Here is a 15,094-nt window from a genome sequence, read left to right on the forward strand (position 1 = left end):
GCCCCACTAACCCTAAGACATGCAGAAGCTTCAAGGGAAGGCCTGATGGTTGAAATCAATGGACACCAGCTTCTTTTTATTTGCATGTCTCATCTTAGAATCCTAGGACTTGTGGGAGCGTAAGCAAGCGAAGCTTAATGGTCTCTTTTTTTTTTTTTTTTTTAACAAATATATATTTTATTGATTTTTTACAGAGAAGAAGAGAGAGGAAAGAGAGTTAGAAACATCAATGAGAGAGAAACATCGATCAGCTGACTCCTGCACACCTCCTACTGGAGATGTGCCCACAACCAAGGAACATGCCCTTGACCGGAATCAAACCAGGGACTTTTCACTCCACAGACCGATGCTCTACCCACTGAGTCAAATGGGTTTCAGCACGTAGTGGTCTTATAAGCAATCTTATACACATAGGTATTATACTAGTACACAGTATGTCCTACTCAACACCCTGTATTTACAACAAAAATTTAACATCATTTTACTCTCCTGGAATTACATTCACAGATAATGCCAGCTATTTACACAAATAATTTCAGGAAGTCAGTGTTCTACAAGTGAAAAACAAAGAGAAAGCCATTGATTCTAAAATGCCATACTAATATCAGAAAAAAATAATAAAACATATTTTTCACTATGTAAATAAGTACACCAATATGAGAACTATACAGGCCAAAAACTGCCCCCCCCCCTAGAATTTCAATATATTTCCGAGGGAGCAATACTGTGTGCACCGAGAACCTCTCTGAGGAAAGGAAATGCTTCAGATACAGAAACTCATTCTTTTGTTCATGCATTTAACAATCATTTTTGAGCAGCAGCTTCTGCCAGCCCTGTGGAGGATGCAAAGCTGAGTCAGGCAAAAGTTCTAAGCACTGGTATTACTGTCTTCAAGGAGATTACAGTCTAGTAAACAAGCAAACCAACATGAACGTAAAAACATCAAACCAGTCTTCGCCGGTTTGGCTCAGTGGACTGAAGGGTCCTGGTTCCATTCTGATCAAGGACACAAGCTCGGGTTTCGGGCTAGATTCCCAGTAGGGGGCGTGCAGGAGGCAGCCAGTCAATGATGTTTCTATCTCTCTCTCCCTCTCCCTTCCTCTCTAAAATCAATAAAAATGTATTTTTGAAAAATCAAGCCAGACATCAAGGAGAGATACATAAAGAGATCCTTTTAAGGGTATGGACTGATGCATATAAATCATCTCTCTCCCTCTCTCTTTCCCCCCCTTCCTTCTTCTTTCCTTCCCTCCCTCCTTCCTGCCTCCTTCATCTCCCTCTTTTTTCTTCCTTTTCTCCTGTCCATCCTCTTCCTCACTTGCCTCCCAGTTCTTTAACTTTAGCACCAGCTTATGGTGTCACTTCCTTCTCTCTATAAACTGTCTATCTGGTTCATGGTCATGCCCACAGGGCAATTCTGTCCAGGAAAACAATTTTAATAGCACAATGCTAATGACAATGTCCTCAGCTGGATTGCTGCCAATTATTCGGTATCATTGTACAAAGCAAGACGCACCCTAAAAAAAACAAAAACAAAAAAACTACTTGCAGATCCAAGCAATATGAATATATAGTTCGCATAGCAGATTGTGCCAGCCCACATAAATCTGTTTAGAGATCATGCTCACAGAGCAACTTGTTTTTATTAAAATAAACTCATTTGTAAAAATTGTAAATATGACTGATTCCAACAGCTGCGCGGCTGCCGAAGTAAGTTCTTAGCCACGGACTGGCACAGTCAGAAGAGTCTAGATTTTTTATGCATATGTTTTGTGGTTTGTCATACACAGTCGGGTATGGCAAGATTTCAGCACTGTTAGGGAGGAGAAGTTGTCCAGCAGGTTTTAAAAAGCACAGCACCGCTGGGACCAGTTTGTCTCAGTGGATAGAGCATCGGCCTGCAGACTGAAAGGTCCCAGGTTCGATTCCGGGCAAGGGCATGTACCGTGGTTGCGGGCACATCTCCAGTAGGGGGTGTGCAAGAGGCAGCTGGTCGATGACTCTCTCTCATCGATGTTTCTAACTCTCTATCCCTCTCTCTTTCTCTCTGTAAAAAATCAATAAAAATATATTAAAAAAAAAAAAAAAGCACAGCACTTTGGCTGTTCAGAGCCTCTTCTGCCTGTGGAACCGTTGAAAGAAATATTTGTAGGAAATGAAGAAGTTTGAATCAAAAGGTCTCAGCACCGGTGTCGCTGAAGAGAAACAGGCTTTTTGTTGTCGTTCCCCTCTGTTACTATTTTTCCTTTTTCTACTCTCTGTGAAAAAGTCTTCTATAAAACACGATAGCATCAAACTAAGACACTTTAAACCTTTAACTAGAGTTTGGTGAATGTGAGAATGTAGCACTAGTGAAATTCCAATTCCCACATTTCTAATGGCTACCTCCGAGGTGAACAAATGTTACTGCTAAAGCTGGTTCAGACTGAACAAACTCAAAGTCAAGTTAGGGCCATGTCATTTCCTATTCCTCTTAGTCTTTGCTTTGGGAAAAATAAAAATGTTATTGATAATAACAGTAAAGGCAAGTTGATATTGTTGGTAAATGCCTACTCTGTTCCTCTCCTATTTCTATGTCTAGTAAGACGATATATATAGAACTACAGAATCAGGAAAAACTGATTTGTCAGTATTCAAGGAGTAACATGTCAATACACATAAACTAAATTATGGTGTCGTCTGGTTTGGTTCCTTCATTGGTATATACTCTATTTCCATAAAAAAAAAAAAAAAAAAAAGAAAAGAAAAGAAAAGAAAAGAAAAGAAAAGAAAGGGCTATGTCAACACTACATGTGAAAAAAAAAAGTTTCAATGTATATTTTTTTTACCTGAAATCTCACCATACAAATAAGCCTATAGGACCATCCAAGGAGAAAGATATACCAGAGTGAAATAATGCAATGCTTTGTTGTGTTTCAAAATCTTAGCTGAGAAGTCTAGAGCAACAGTTCTAAAATAATGTGCATGGCTGAAACCGGTTTGGCTCAGTGGATAGAGTGTCAGCCTGCGGACTGAAAGGTCCCAGGTTCGATTCCAGTCAAGGGCATGTACCTTGGTTGTGGGCACATCCCCAGTAGGGGGCGTGCAAGAGGCAGCTGATAGATGATTCTCTCTCATTGATGTTTCTAACTCTCTATTCCTCTCTCTTCCTTTCTATTAAAAAAAAATCAATAAAATATATTTAAAAAATAAAAAATAAAATAATGTACATGGAAATTGTTTAAAATGTAGGTTCTCAGACCCTGCTCCCAGGGGAGTCGAATTCAGTAGGACTGGGATGAGGGGGTGAATCTGCATTTGACAAACAGCTGGTGACACTTTTGTTAGTGACCTATAGACTTCACTTTTATGCTGATTGTCTGCACTTTTGTGTAGCATTAGCCAGGCTACAGTGTGCAGAGGATTTGAAAACATTCGCTGGTCTTGAAGCCCCAGATCCTCTGCATCTGCAGCTGTTGCCACCTAACAAACCTACCAAAACTCGGTGGCTTAAGAGCCTAAGCTATTGTGTGGCTTATAAGTCTGTGGGTCAGCTGGTGGTTCTGTTAACCTGAGCCAGGTTTGGCTGATCTTGGCTGGCCTCACTCATGCATCTGGGTTTAGCAAGTGGGTTGTCTGCGGCTGCTTGGTCCAGGAGACTCATTCATATATCTGGCAGTTGGCTGTCTAAGGGCTAGTTCATCTAGAATGGCCTCCATAGTTGGCTATTGATCACAGGGTGACTGAGTCTTATGTGTCTCATCTTCCACTAGAATAGCCTGGACTCCTTCACATGCACAGGGTTCTGAGAAATCAAGACGCAGGGCTTGGCTCATAACGGACACAGTCATTTCTGTCACATTCTCCTGGCCAAAGCAAGACACAGGGCCAGCTCAGACGCCACTTCTTGATGGGAACAGCTACAAAGTCACACTGCAAAGCATGAGGGTACAGGAAGGGCAAACAGTTGTGACCATTTTTGTAACTGACTTAGCACAAGCACTATATGATTTTTCTTACTGGACCTGTAAAATGAAGATAACATTATAATTGTGCATTATCTCAAGGGGTTGATCTTTTTTATTTTTTTTAAGGGGTTGATCTTTTAAAATTGATTGATTGATCGATTAATTGATTTCAGAGAGAAAGAGAGAGACACAGATTTCTTGTTCCATTTATTGGTTGATTCTTGTGTGTGCCCTGACTAAAGATCAAAACCGAAATCTTGGCATATCAGGATGATGATCTAACCAACTGAGCTACCTGGCCAGGGCTATGGCTTATATTAATTTCCCAGCAAATATTAGCCATGATGATGGCTAGGGTCTTTCCAGCCTGAAAATCTTACACATCTATATCCCTGTGGAAGAGAGATTAGGCTGTTTTTTTGGTGGCCTTTCCAGCAGGACTTTGGCCTTGATTTTCTCTCTTGATTTCACCATGTGTCAGTTAGCCCTCTTCTGGTTGTGGTCCAGAAGTCCACTCACGCTGGCTCAATTAAAGAAGCCAAAGCTACTATTTGTCCTGTCGGTCCACCCCATCCTTCCCACCCTTGACTCTCCTGTAAGATTCCTCAGAAGCCGACCCAGCTAAGTGGCCTTAGCCCAGGAGTCCAATCAGCTGTTCAGCTCCATTTATTAGAGCTAAATGGTTGGTTCTCAGCATTCAATTCCAAAATCTAAAGAGAGAAACAGTTTGGTCCAGCACATACTTTCTTACAAGTTCAGCTTGTCTAGTCTGCCATGGCAGGGGGAGTGGGTGGTTGGGGGGAAGGGCAGCTTTATGTGGGCAGCAGAGGCTGTGAGCAAGGGCAGTTCCTTCAGACGATGGCTATAAGCCAGCAGACAAAGTGGTTCATATTTCCTGGACCCAGGCAGCCTTCGCTAATGTTTTAAGTTACGTCCTCATCAGAAAGTCAAAGGACTCCACTTCAGGGACCTGACAGAAATCCAACTCCTTTCTGACCACCTCCTGATAAAGTGGAGGCAGGGTGGTTATTTGTCCCACCCACTCACCAAAAAAACCTACTACGCACCTCCGCTGTAGCACAAGTGAATTAGTTTGCTAAGGCTGCCCTAACAAAGCAGGACAGACTGGGTGGCTTGAGCAGTAGCAATTTGTTTTTCTCTCAGTTCCAGGGATTCTAAGTCCAAGGTGTCAGTAAGGTTGGTTCATGCTGAGGGCTGTAGGGAAGGATCTGTTCCAGGTCTCTCACACCTGCCGTGGCCTGGGACCACCCACTCATCTGCTCCAGTCCCACTCTCTTCGGGGCTCATCAGGGCTGGCAGCGCCTCCCCTGCTGCTGGCTTCCAGAGCTGCGTCCCCCAGTGGTCAGTGCACGTCATAGCGAGCAGTCAAACTCCCGGTTGGGGGGACAATTTGCATATTAGGCTTTTATTATATAGGATTAGCATCTACCCTATCGATCTCCTTTTCACTTAATTACCTCTGCACAGATCCTATCTCTAAATACAGTCACATTCTGGGGTTAGGACGTCAACATATGAATTCTGAGGGACACACAATTGGCCCCTAACAACACAAAAACAGCCCACACTACAAACAGCGTAAATGGTACCTGCGCCTGTTCTTTCCTTTGGGACATCACTGGGCTTGTCTACAATTCCGCTGTTGGAATGCCCCTGTCCCTGAGGCTTCCAGTAACTGCTTGCTGACTATGTCTACCATTTATAAACAAGCCTTTTTTAAAGCTTAAATCTGTGAAAAAGTGGTCATACTATGTGCTTTTTGAAGGCTTGTAAAACATTATGAAGACATTGTTTTAAAATTATGTGTAATCAAATATTTTGTTTATACATTATCTAAGGCATTGGTTTTCAACGCTGACTGAACAATAAAATTACCTGGTGCTTTAATTTTTAATTTTTTTTTAATTTTATTTTTTGTTTGTTGTTAATCCTCACCTGAGGATATATTTTCCATTAATTTTCAGACAGAGTGGAAGGGAGGGAGGGAGGATGAGAAACACTGATGTGAGAGCGACACATTGATAGGCTGCCTCCCACACTCACTTGACCAGGGCCTGGAATTCCAGTATGTGGCCTTGACTGGGAAACAAATCCATGACCCTCAGTGTACAGGCCAACACTCTACCCACTGAGCCATACTTGCCAGGGCACCTAGTGCAGCCCACTTCCAAAGAGTCTCATGATTTGGTTTCAGGTGGGATAGAGGCACTTATTTTTTTAAAAATCTTCCCAAATGATTCTAAAATGCAATCAGTTTTGAGAACTACTGGCCTCACATAAAGGTTGGGGGAGACAAACAAAACTCGTAGGAAGCACCTCTACCTGCCAGGCCACAAGCTAAGTGTTTTGCTGCACAATTTCATTTTCAAAGCAATCCTGTGAGTGTTAGTACTACACCTCTATTTACAGGCAAGGAAACTGAGGCTCAAGGAGATTGCCTTGCTCAGGATCACAGAATTGGTTCTTGCCCTCACAGCTACAATTAAAATACCCAGTAACAACATATTAGTGCTGTGTCTTGTCATTTTTAATGTAGTTGAACTCCCACTATCTCATTTTAATTGCGAATGCTATAAATGGAAAATATTCAGTTGGACTGATAGGGGTAGAGGTTGGTCAGGGCTTCTTCATTGTCCATCGAAGGAATCAGCATAGAAAGATCCATTTTTGGAGACCTACCAGTCTTGACTTCCCAGTGACCCTTCCTTCACAGACTCAACAACCAGAAAGTGAGTATAATATCTCTGATGGTCAAAACAGACGAAGCTGGCCTGCTGTGAACAAATGTCCTCAGCTTAACATACAAGGATTTATCTTTCATCAAGGTTTCTTTAGCTCTCCATCTCCATCTCCGTGGGACAAGTCCCCACCAAATGGTGACTCAGGGATCTAGGCTGCCTTCTCCCTTAGGCTATCCCATGTGGAATGTATGTCTCCTAAGTTGCTGAGGCAGAGGGGAGGGAGATTTCCACCAGCTAGTAAATGCTTCTTTAGAAATGACACATATCACGTCTGCTCAGAGCCCTTTGATGAGAACTAGTCACAGGAAATGTGGGGGAGCACAAAAACATTTTGGTGAGAATATTTCTCCACCCTGTTACCTGAACAAAGGCATTGTATATATATTTCAGAGGGAGAAGGAAGGAGAGAGAAACATCAGTGATGAGAGAGGATCATTGATTGGTTGCCTCCTGCAGCCCCACACTGGGAATGGAGCGCACAACCCAGGCATGTGCCCTGACCAGGAATCGAACCATGACCTCCTGGTTCATAGGTGAGTGCTCAACCACTGAGCCACTGGCTGGGCAAAAGGCATCTTTTGTGGAGAACACATTCAACAAGATTGAAACCTAGGTTGATTCCACAGGCCCTCTTTCCCACCACACAGTGAAGCCTCCGGTCCATCCTTCTGTGCCTTCAGTGATAAAGAGGAACCTAAATGCTTTACTGAGGTGCAATGACATGTAATTTTACTGTACTATACCTTTCTTGGGGGACAGGGACCATACCTCATTCTTATCTCCCTAATGCCTTGCATACAGCAGGACCTCAGTAACAGTATGTATGGACACGTATACAGAAATTCAGCAAGTATAAATTGGACAATGCAGTTAGTTCTTGTCCTCAAAACTACAATGAAAACACTCCCAAAATAACATATTAGTGTTGTGCCTTGTCATTTTTAATTGAACTATTATCTCATTTTAATTGTGAATGTTATTAATGGAAAGTATAGAGCAATTTGCTCAGATTTCTCATTAATTTGTAATGTATAAGCTACCTCTACCTCCCATGTTTCTTTCTCTCCTGTGTCATAGCTTACAGACAGCAAGGTGATACAATGCTATGTTTGTAATGCCTGTACCCAAAAGTTAGATATTTTTGATCAGATAGATCTTCAGACCTTTTAATAACTTTAAAAAATTATTGTTTAAAGTATCCCGTATGTCTCCTTCCCACCCTGCCACATTGACATTTCCCCAGATGTTCCCACCCTCTAGCACATGGCGTCACTTCCCTACCGTATCCAGGGGTTATGCTTATATGCATGCATACAAATCCTTTGGCTGATCTCTTACCCCCCATCCCCAACTACCCTTGCCTTTCTTCTGAAGATGGACGGTCAGTTTGATGCTTCTATGTCTCTGGATCTATTTTTGTTCATCAGTTTATGTTGTTCATTACATTCCACAAATGAGTGGGATCATGTGATATTTATCTTTCTCCCACTGACTTATTTCGCTTAGCATAATGCTCTCCAAGTCCATCCATGCTATTGCAAATGGTAAGAGTTTTTTTTTTTTGTTTGTTTGTTTTTTACAGCAGCATAGTATTCTATTGTGTAGATATAACATAGTTTTATAACCCACTCATCTGCTGATGGGCACTTAGGCTGTTTCCAAAATGTAAATTACCATCACTCAAATTGTTGCTATGAACATAGGGGTGCATGTATCCTCTATGATTGGTGTTTCTGATTTCATAGGATATATCCCTAGACAAGTATTTTTAAAAAATCTTTATTGTTGAAAGTATTATATATGTTCCCTCTTTTCCCCCATTGAACCCCTCCAGTTATGTGACCTGGCCCAGGCCTTCACCACTCTACTGTCTGTGTCCATGGGTTATGCATATATGCATACAGTTCTTTGGTTGATTACCTCTCACCACCCACCCTCCCCTGCCTTCCCTCCAAGATTCTTCACTCTGTTCCATGCTTCCATGTCTCTGGATTCACTCCATTCATCATTTAACAAATTTTTTTTGAAAAGTACTTGCAAAAGACAGTTGAGGGACAATAAAAAATACTAGAGTCCTGGTGCATGAAAATTCATGCACTGAAGGGGGGGTCCCTCAGCCCAGCCTGCCCCCTCTCACAGTCTAGGAGCCCTCAGGGGTGGGAGGTGACCCAGCGATGAGGGGAAGGCAATGCCCCAGCACACCTCTGCTGCTGCCACTGCCAGCAGTGCAAGCCCGACTGGCCCTGGGCAGCTCGGGGGCTGAGAGGACTAGAAGACACCATCTTGTGGCTGTGGTGCAGCCATCTTTGAGGGCAGGACAGCCAATTAGCATATTCCTTCCTTATTGGCTGTGGGTGCTGCCATATTAGAGGGTGGGGCAGCATATCCCCTCTTTATTAGATAGGATAAGACATAATTTTTCACTTTATATACAAGAAGGTACATTCTGATCTTTTTTGTCCTTAGACATTTTAGATTTCATAAAAATGAGAATTAGTTTAAAAGCAACTTTTAAATATTTAAAACACATTTTCATTACCAAAGCAACTTAAAAAAAAGAAATGAAAATCCATCCATTGTCCTCTTTCTGACCACTATTAGCATTGTGGTATAATTTTCAGATCAGCTGTTTTTGTAAAGCTTTTTTAAAAAATCAATTTTTGAGAGAGGAGAGAAACATTGTTATTTCATTTATTTATGCATTCATGAATTTATTCTTGTATGTGCCCTGACTGGGAATTGAACCCACAACTTTGGGGTATCAGCTTTAACCAACTGAGCTTCCTGGCAGGGCAAAATCAGCTATTTATAGATAAAAGAAAATACATGTAGTAGTCTGTTTCCTTTTCTACAAGTTTATTTGGCATAAGATTATTCAAAAACTGTCATTTTGGATAGACATTTTCATTTAGCTAGTATTTTACTGATTATATTTCATGCAACAGCTGTGAGGTGAAGGTTCAGAAGAAACCAGGGAATTCATTTGAGTGATGGTAATTTACATTTTCTCCCTAGTGGGGTGGGGAAGGAAACTTAAAAAAAATTTAAGGAAGAAACAGAAAAAAGATATGGCATATTCTGTAGCCCTAAGTATGAAATAAGCAAACTAAAGAAATAATTACACTAAATAAAATTGGGGTAACTTGGAGAATCCAAGATGGCTGCCGAGGTAAACACAACACAACAATTTCAATAAAATACAACTAAAATATAAAATGGACATTATCCAGAACTATAGGAAAGTTGACTGACTGGAAATTCTATAATGAGAAGCAAGGAGAAAACCAGAAGGAAGTGCGGAGGAGCTGTAAAAGCCTAAGGTACGGAGACACACGGCGCGCGGAGAGGACGGAGCCGGAGAGGAGGGAGGCTGAGTGCCTGGCTGGTGTTCCCTAGCAGGAAGGAGATAAAAGCTCCGACTGTGCTGGGCCCCAGTTCTGACTGCTCTGAACCCCAGTTCTAGGCCAGACCCCGGGGACCCAGGCTCAAACAGAGGGAGCTGGGCTGTAAGGTGGAACCCCGGGGGAGCGGCAAAAGGAGGTCCCGGAGGCGCGCATATTGCATGCAGAGAAGGGACGGTTGGCTGTGCCGCGGAATTGCCCTGGTGGGAAGGAGACTGGGGCTCCAGACTGCTCTGAACACCACCTCCAACTCCACTTCCAACTGAACTGAACCCCAAAACCGGGCTCATTGGGGGAAAGCCTAGACTGTTTGGTAGCAGGCGAAAATCGAGGGCCTTTCTCTCAGAGGCACTTGCAGCGAGTACTGAAGGACCCTGAGACGCAGGAGCCGCATAGTGTGAGGCTGATGGAAGCCAAGGCTGTAGGCTCCACCCTGAAACCCTGCCCCATCTGTAGCTGCAAAATGTGACAATGAAATAGATCACAAACGAAAGAAATGGAGGACCAAAAGCGACTGGATATAGAGTTCAAATCTACACTTATAAGGTTTTTCAAGAATTTCCTAGAAAGGTCGATAAGATCTATGAGGATATGAAAAGGGATCAACTAGAATTAATAAGGAATCAACAAGAAATGATAAGAGATCAACAAGAAATAAAGAATACATTGTCTGAAATAAAAAATATTATACAGAGTCCTAAAAACAGAATGGAAGATCGCAAGAATCAAGTAAAAGATTTGGAACATAAAAAGCCAGAAGACACTCTTTCACAGAAGCTAGAAGGCAAGAGAATCCAGAAAATTGAAGATAATGTAAGAAACCTCTGGGACAACTTCAAGCGAACCAACATCAGAATTATTGGGGTCCCAGAAGATGAGAGAGAGCAAGATATCAAAAACATACTGAAAGAAATAGTGACAGAAAACTTCCCCCACCTGGTGAAAGAATTAGACTTACAAGTCCAGGAAGCACACAGAACTCCAAACAAAAGGAATCCAAAGAGGACCACACCAAGACAAATCATACTTAAAATTCCAAGAGCAAAAGACAAAGAGAGAATATTAAAAGCAGCAAGAGCAAAGCAGGTAGTTACCTATAAAGGAGCACCTATACAATTGTCAGCTGATTTCTCAACAGAAACAATGCAGGCCAGACGGGAATGGTAAGAAATATTCAAGGTGATGAATAGTAAGAACCTACAGCCAAAGATAATCTATCCAGCAAAGCTATCATTCAGAATCGAAGGTCAGATAAAGAGCTTCACTAATAAAAAAAAGCTAAAGGAGTTCATCAACACCAAACCAGAATTATATGAATTGCTGAAGGGGGTTCTTTCAGAAAAGACAGTAAATAAAGATAAAAATTATGAACAACAAATAGGTAACTATCAACAAGTGAATCTAAAAACCAAGGAAATTAAAAAAAAAATCTGATGAACAATATTAACTGTGGAATATAATAGAATCAGAGGTATGGAAGGGGAGTGAACTGACGATTCTTGGGGAAAAGGGGAGAGGGGGATGTGGGAAGAGACTGAACATAAACTGTGCACCTATGGATGAGGACAATGGGGAGTGGGGAAAGGGCAGAGGGTTGGGTAGGAACCTGGTGGAGGAGAGCAATGGTGGGGGTGGGGGGAAGGAACATTTGTAATAATATGAACAATAAAAATTTATTTAAAAAAAAGGAAAAATTTTTTTTTAAAAATTGGGATAACTTATTTTTATTCCTAAATAATTAAAGTAAAAGCTTGTGTCTTTTTTAAGACCCCGATTTTCCTAAATATTCACAATAAGTAGCTATAATTAGGATTCATCACACATAATCAGTTTCCAAATTATTTCATGAATACATTATCTATTGCAATGAACCCCTTTAACCCCCAATCTTTACCAGTTGAAGTTTCACAATCGTCTTTTAAATCAATACTTTTAGCAAACAAATGTTTGCAGGTCCAGGGTACCCATGTTGGACATGCTTTGATCCATTAAATGTTTTAATCTCAATATATTTTGGATGTTTAAGTCATTTTGATTTGGCATGTGCTCTGAAGGTAGTATTCCAAGAGCCCTGTCACTGTATGCTAAGTGCTGTTCTCTCACTCCCAGCCAGAGCTCAGATGTTGGCAGGGTTGATTGCTCAAATGAAGTGATTTTATTTCCAACCTCTGCATACTAAAATTACTAGTAGATAGCCTAAACCTAAAGCTTCCAGGGTTTTCCTCTTAAAAACACAATAAAAACGCAATTGAACATTGCTATAATACAATCTTTGAAATTGAAATTTTAAAATAGGCTGTCACAATAAAATGAGTGGTTTGTGACATTCAGTAATAGCTGAGAAAGCTAAAAAAAAAAGCATAGTCATTGCTGGGGCACTTCACATTTTTCTACTTTTATGTTATAAAGGAAGTATCATAGGTTGGGTTCTCCCCATTGTAGATCCTGAGTTAAAGATGTGAGAGCAAGTAGTTATTTGGAAGGGGATGCCAACAAGTACAAACAGCCGAAACCGGTTTGGCTCAGTGGATAGAGCATCAGCCTGCGGACTGAAGGGTCCCGGGTTCGATTCCGGTCAAGGGCATATACCTGAGTTGCAGGCACATCCCCAGTAGGGGGTGTGCAAGAGGCAGCTGATCAATGATTCTCTCTCATCGATGTTTCTAACTCTCTATCCCTCTCTCTTCCTCTCTGTAAAAAAATCAATAAAATATATTTAAAAAAAAAAAGAAGTACAAACGGAGAAGTGAGGCAGGGAAGGGAAGGGAGCTAATATAGCGTGCAGGCTCAGGCGGGTATTGGCTGGGATCTAGGACACAACCACATTGGAGTACATAGAGACAAAAATGTTGAACACACCTCAGAGCTGCCCCTCTCAAGATGAAGGAGCTGGGGTATCATTTACTAACTCCCATCTGTATTTGGTTGGTAGCTATTCCTGGGGAAATTGTCCAGGGCTTTTAAATATACATTTTTATTGTTTTCAGAGAAAAGAGGAAGAGAGAGAAGCATCAATGAGAATCATTGATGGGCTGCTTCCTGCATGCCCACAACCTGGGCACATAACCTGACTGGGAATCAAACTGATCTCCTGGTTCATAGGTTGACACTCAACCACTGAGACATACCAGCTGGGTGCCAGGAATGAGAGAATGGTGTTAGAGGGCAAACTAGCACTCTTTTACTTAAGGTCCTATTATGCAATGCGTTTTTACTCCCACATTACCCCTCAGCAAAAAATAATCAACTTATATTCATGTCCTAACAAAGTCACTCATTTTATGGGGCAATCTCAAATGCATTATTTTGTGCAAAAAAGTAGAGTGTGTGTACGGGTGGTGGTGGTAGTGAAGACATTGAATCTGAAGTAACCACAATACTGCAGTACATATTTATAGGGCTCCCTGAGACAATTAAAATAAAAAAGCAAAGGAAGAGCATCACTCCCCATTATTTAACAGTAGGCAGTGCACAGTGATCTTCCAAAAGGAGGGAAAGAGTAATTTGACATTGGAGAAATCTGAGAAACATTGTTTCTGCCCTGTGGTCAATGCCAATCATCATGACATTGATAATAGGTGACTTGACATGATCACTTTACTTTTGTGATCTTCCTCCCAAAATCTAATGCAGAAAAAACAGACTAATTGTAATAGAGGGGCATCTTCCAAAGTATTTGATCAGTAGTCCTCAAAATCATTAAGTCATCAAAAGCATTTACATCCATTACTGAAACTGTTGTTGTATTTTAATCCTCATTCTAGATTTGTCTTATTATAATTATTTTACTATTGGCCCAGTGCACGAATTCATGCATGGGTGGAGTTCAGGGGCTTGTCCTGATTGGGGTGGGGGTAGGGGTTGATCCGGGTGGGATCAGAGGAGGGGGACGTGGGTGGTTGGCTGGCTGGCTCCAACCCCTGGTCAAACTCCTGGTGGAGGGGACAATTTGCATATTAGCTTTTTATTATATAGAATTTTAGAGACAGAGATATGAAATATCCATTGGTTGCCATACATTCCCTGACCAAGGATCAAATCTGCAACCTAGGTATGTGCCATGACTGAGACTCAAACCCACAACCTTTTGGTGTACAGGACGATGTTCTAACCAAATAGCCCTTTATGATAATATCTCTAAAAAAAGCACAAAATTTTACATTTTGATTAAGTCCTATTTATCTAATTTTTGTCTTGTTGCCAGTGTTTTTAGTGCTGTATTTAAGAAATAATTGCCAAATTTAGGATTATAAAGTTAGGTCCTTGTGTTCAAAGAATTTTAATTTTAGTTCTCAAATTTAGGTCTTTGTTCCATTTTATTAAATTATTTTGTATACAGTGTGAAATAAAGGTCCAGCCTTGTTCTTTTACATGTTTATATCCAATTTTCACAGCAGCATTTGTTGAAGGGATTATTCTTTCCCCATGGAATGGTCTTGGGCACCATGGTAAAAAATCAATTGCCCATAGAAAGGGAGTGGACTGATAATTATCAGGGGGAAAGGGATGTGGAGGGTGCAGGAAGAGGCTGGATTAAAATCGTACACCTATGGATAACGACAATGGCGGAGGGTGGGGGGGGAAGGCCAGAGGGTGGGGCGGAAACCGGTGGTAGGGAGTTATGGGGGGAAAAAGGAGAAACAATTGTAATAATCTGAGCAATAAAGATTAAAAAAAAAAATCAATTGCCCATAGATATATGGATTTATTTCTGGACTCTCAAGTCTATTCCATTGATTATATCTGTCCTTATGACAATACCATGTTTTATTAATGTAACTTTTTTATTAATGTGCATTTTGGAATATGGAAGTGTGAGTCCAATTTTCTAGATTGCTTCAGCTATTCAAAGTCCCTTGCAATTCCATTATTAACTGAACATTGATTTCCCTATTTCTGCAAAAAAAAAGTACATTTAAAAAAATATATATTTTATTGATTTTTTAGAGAGGAAGAGAGAGGGAGTTAGAAACATCGATGAGAG

This window comes from Pipistrellus kuhlii, unplaced genomic scaffold (genome assembly GCF_014108245.1).
Source record: "Pipistrellus kuhlii isolate mPipKuh1 unplaced genomic scaffold, mPipKuh1.p scaffold_m20_p_14, whole genome shotgun sequence".
In the NCBI taxonomy this organism is placed as follows: domain Eukaryota; kingdom Metazoa; phylum Chordata; class Mammalia; order Chiroptera; family Vespertilionidae; genus Pipistrellus; species Pipistrellus kuhlii.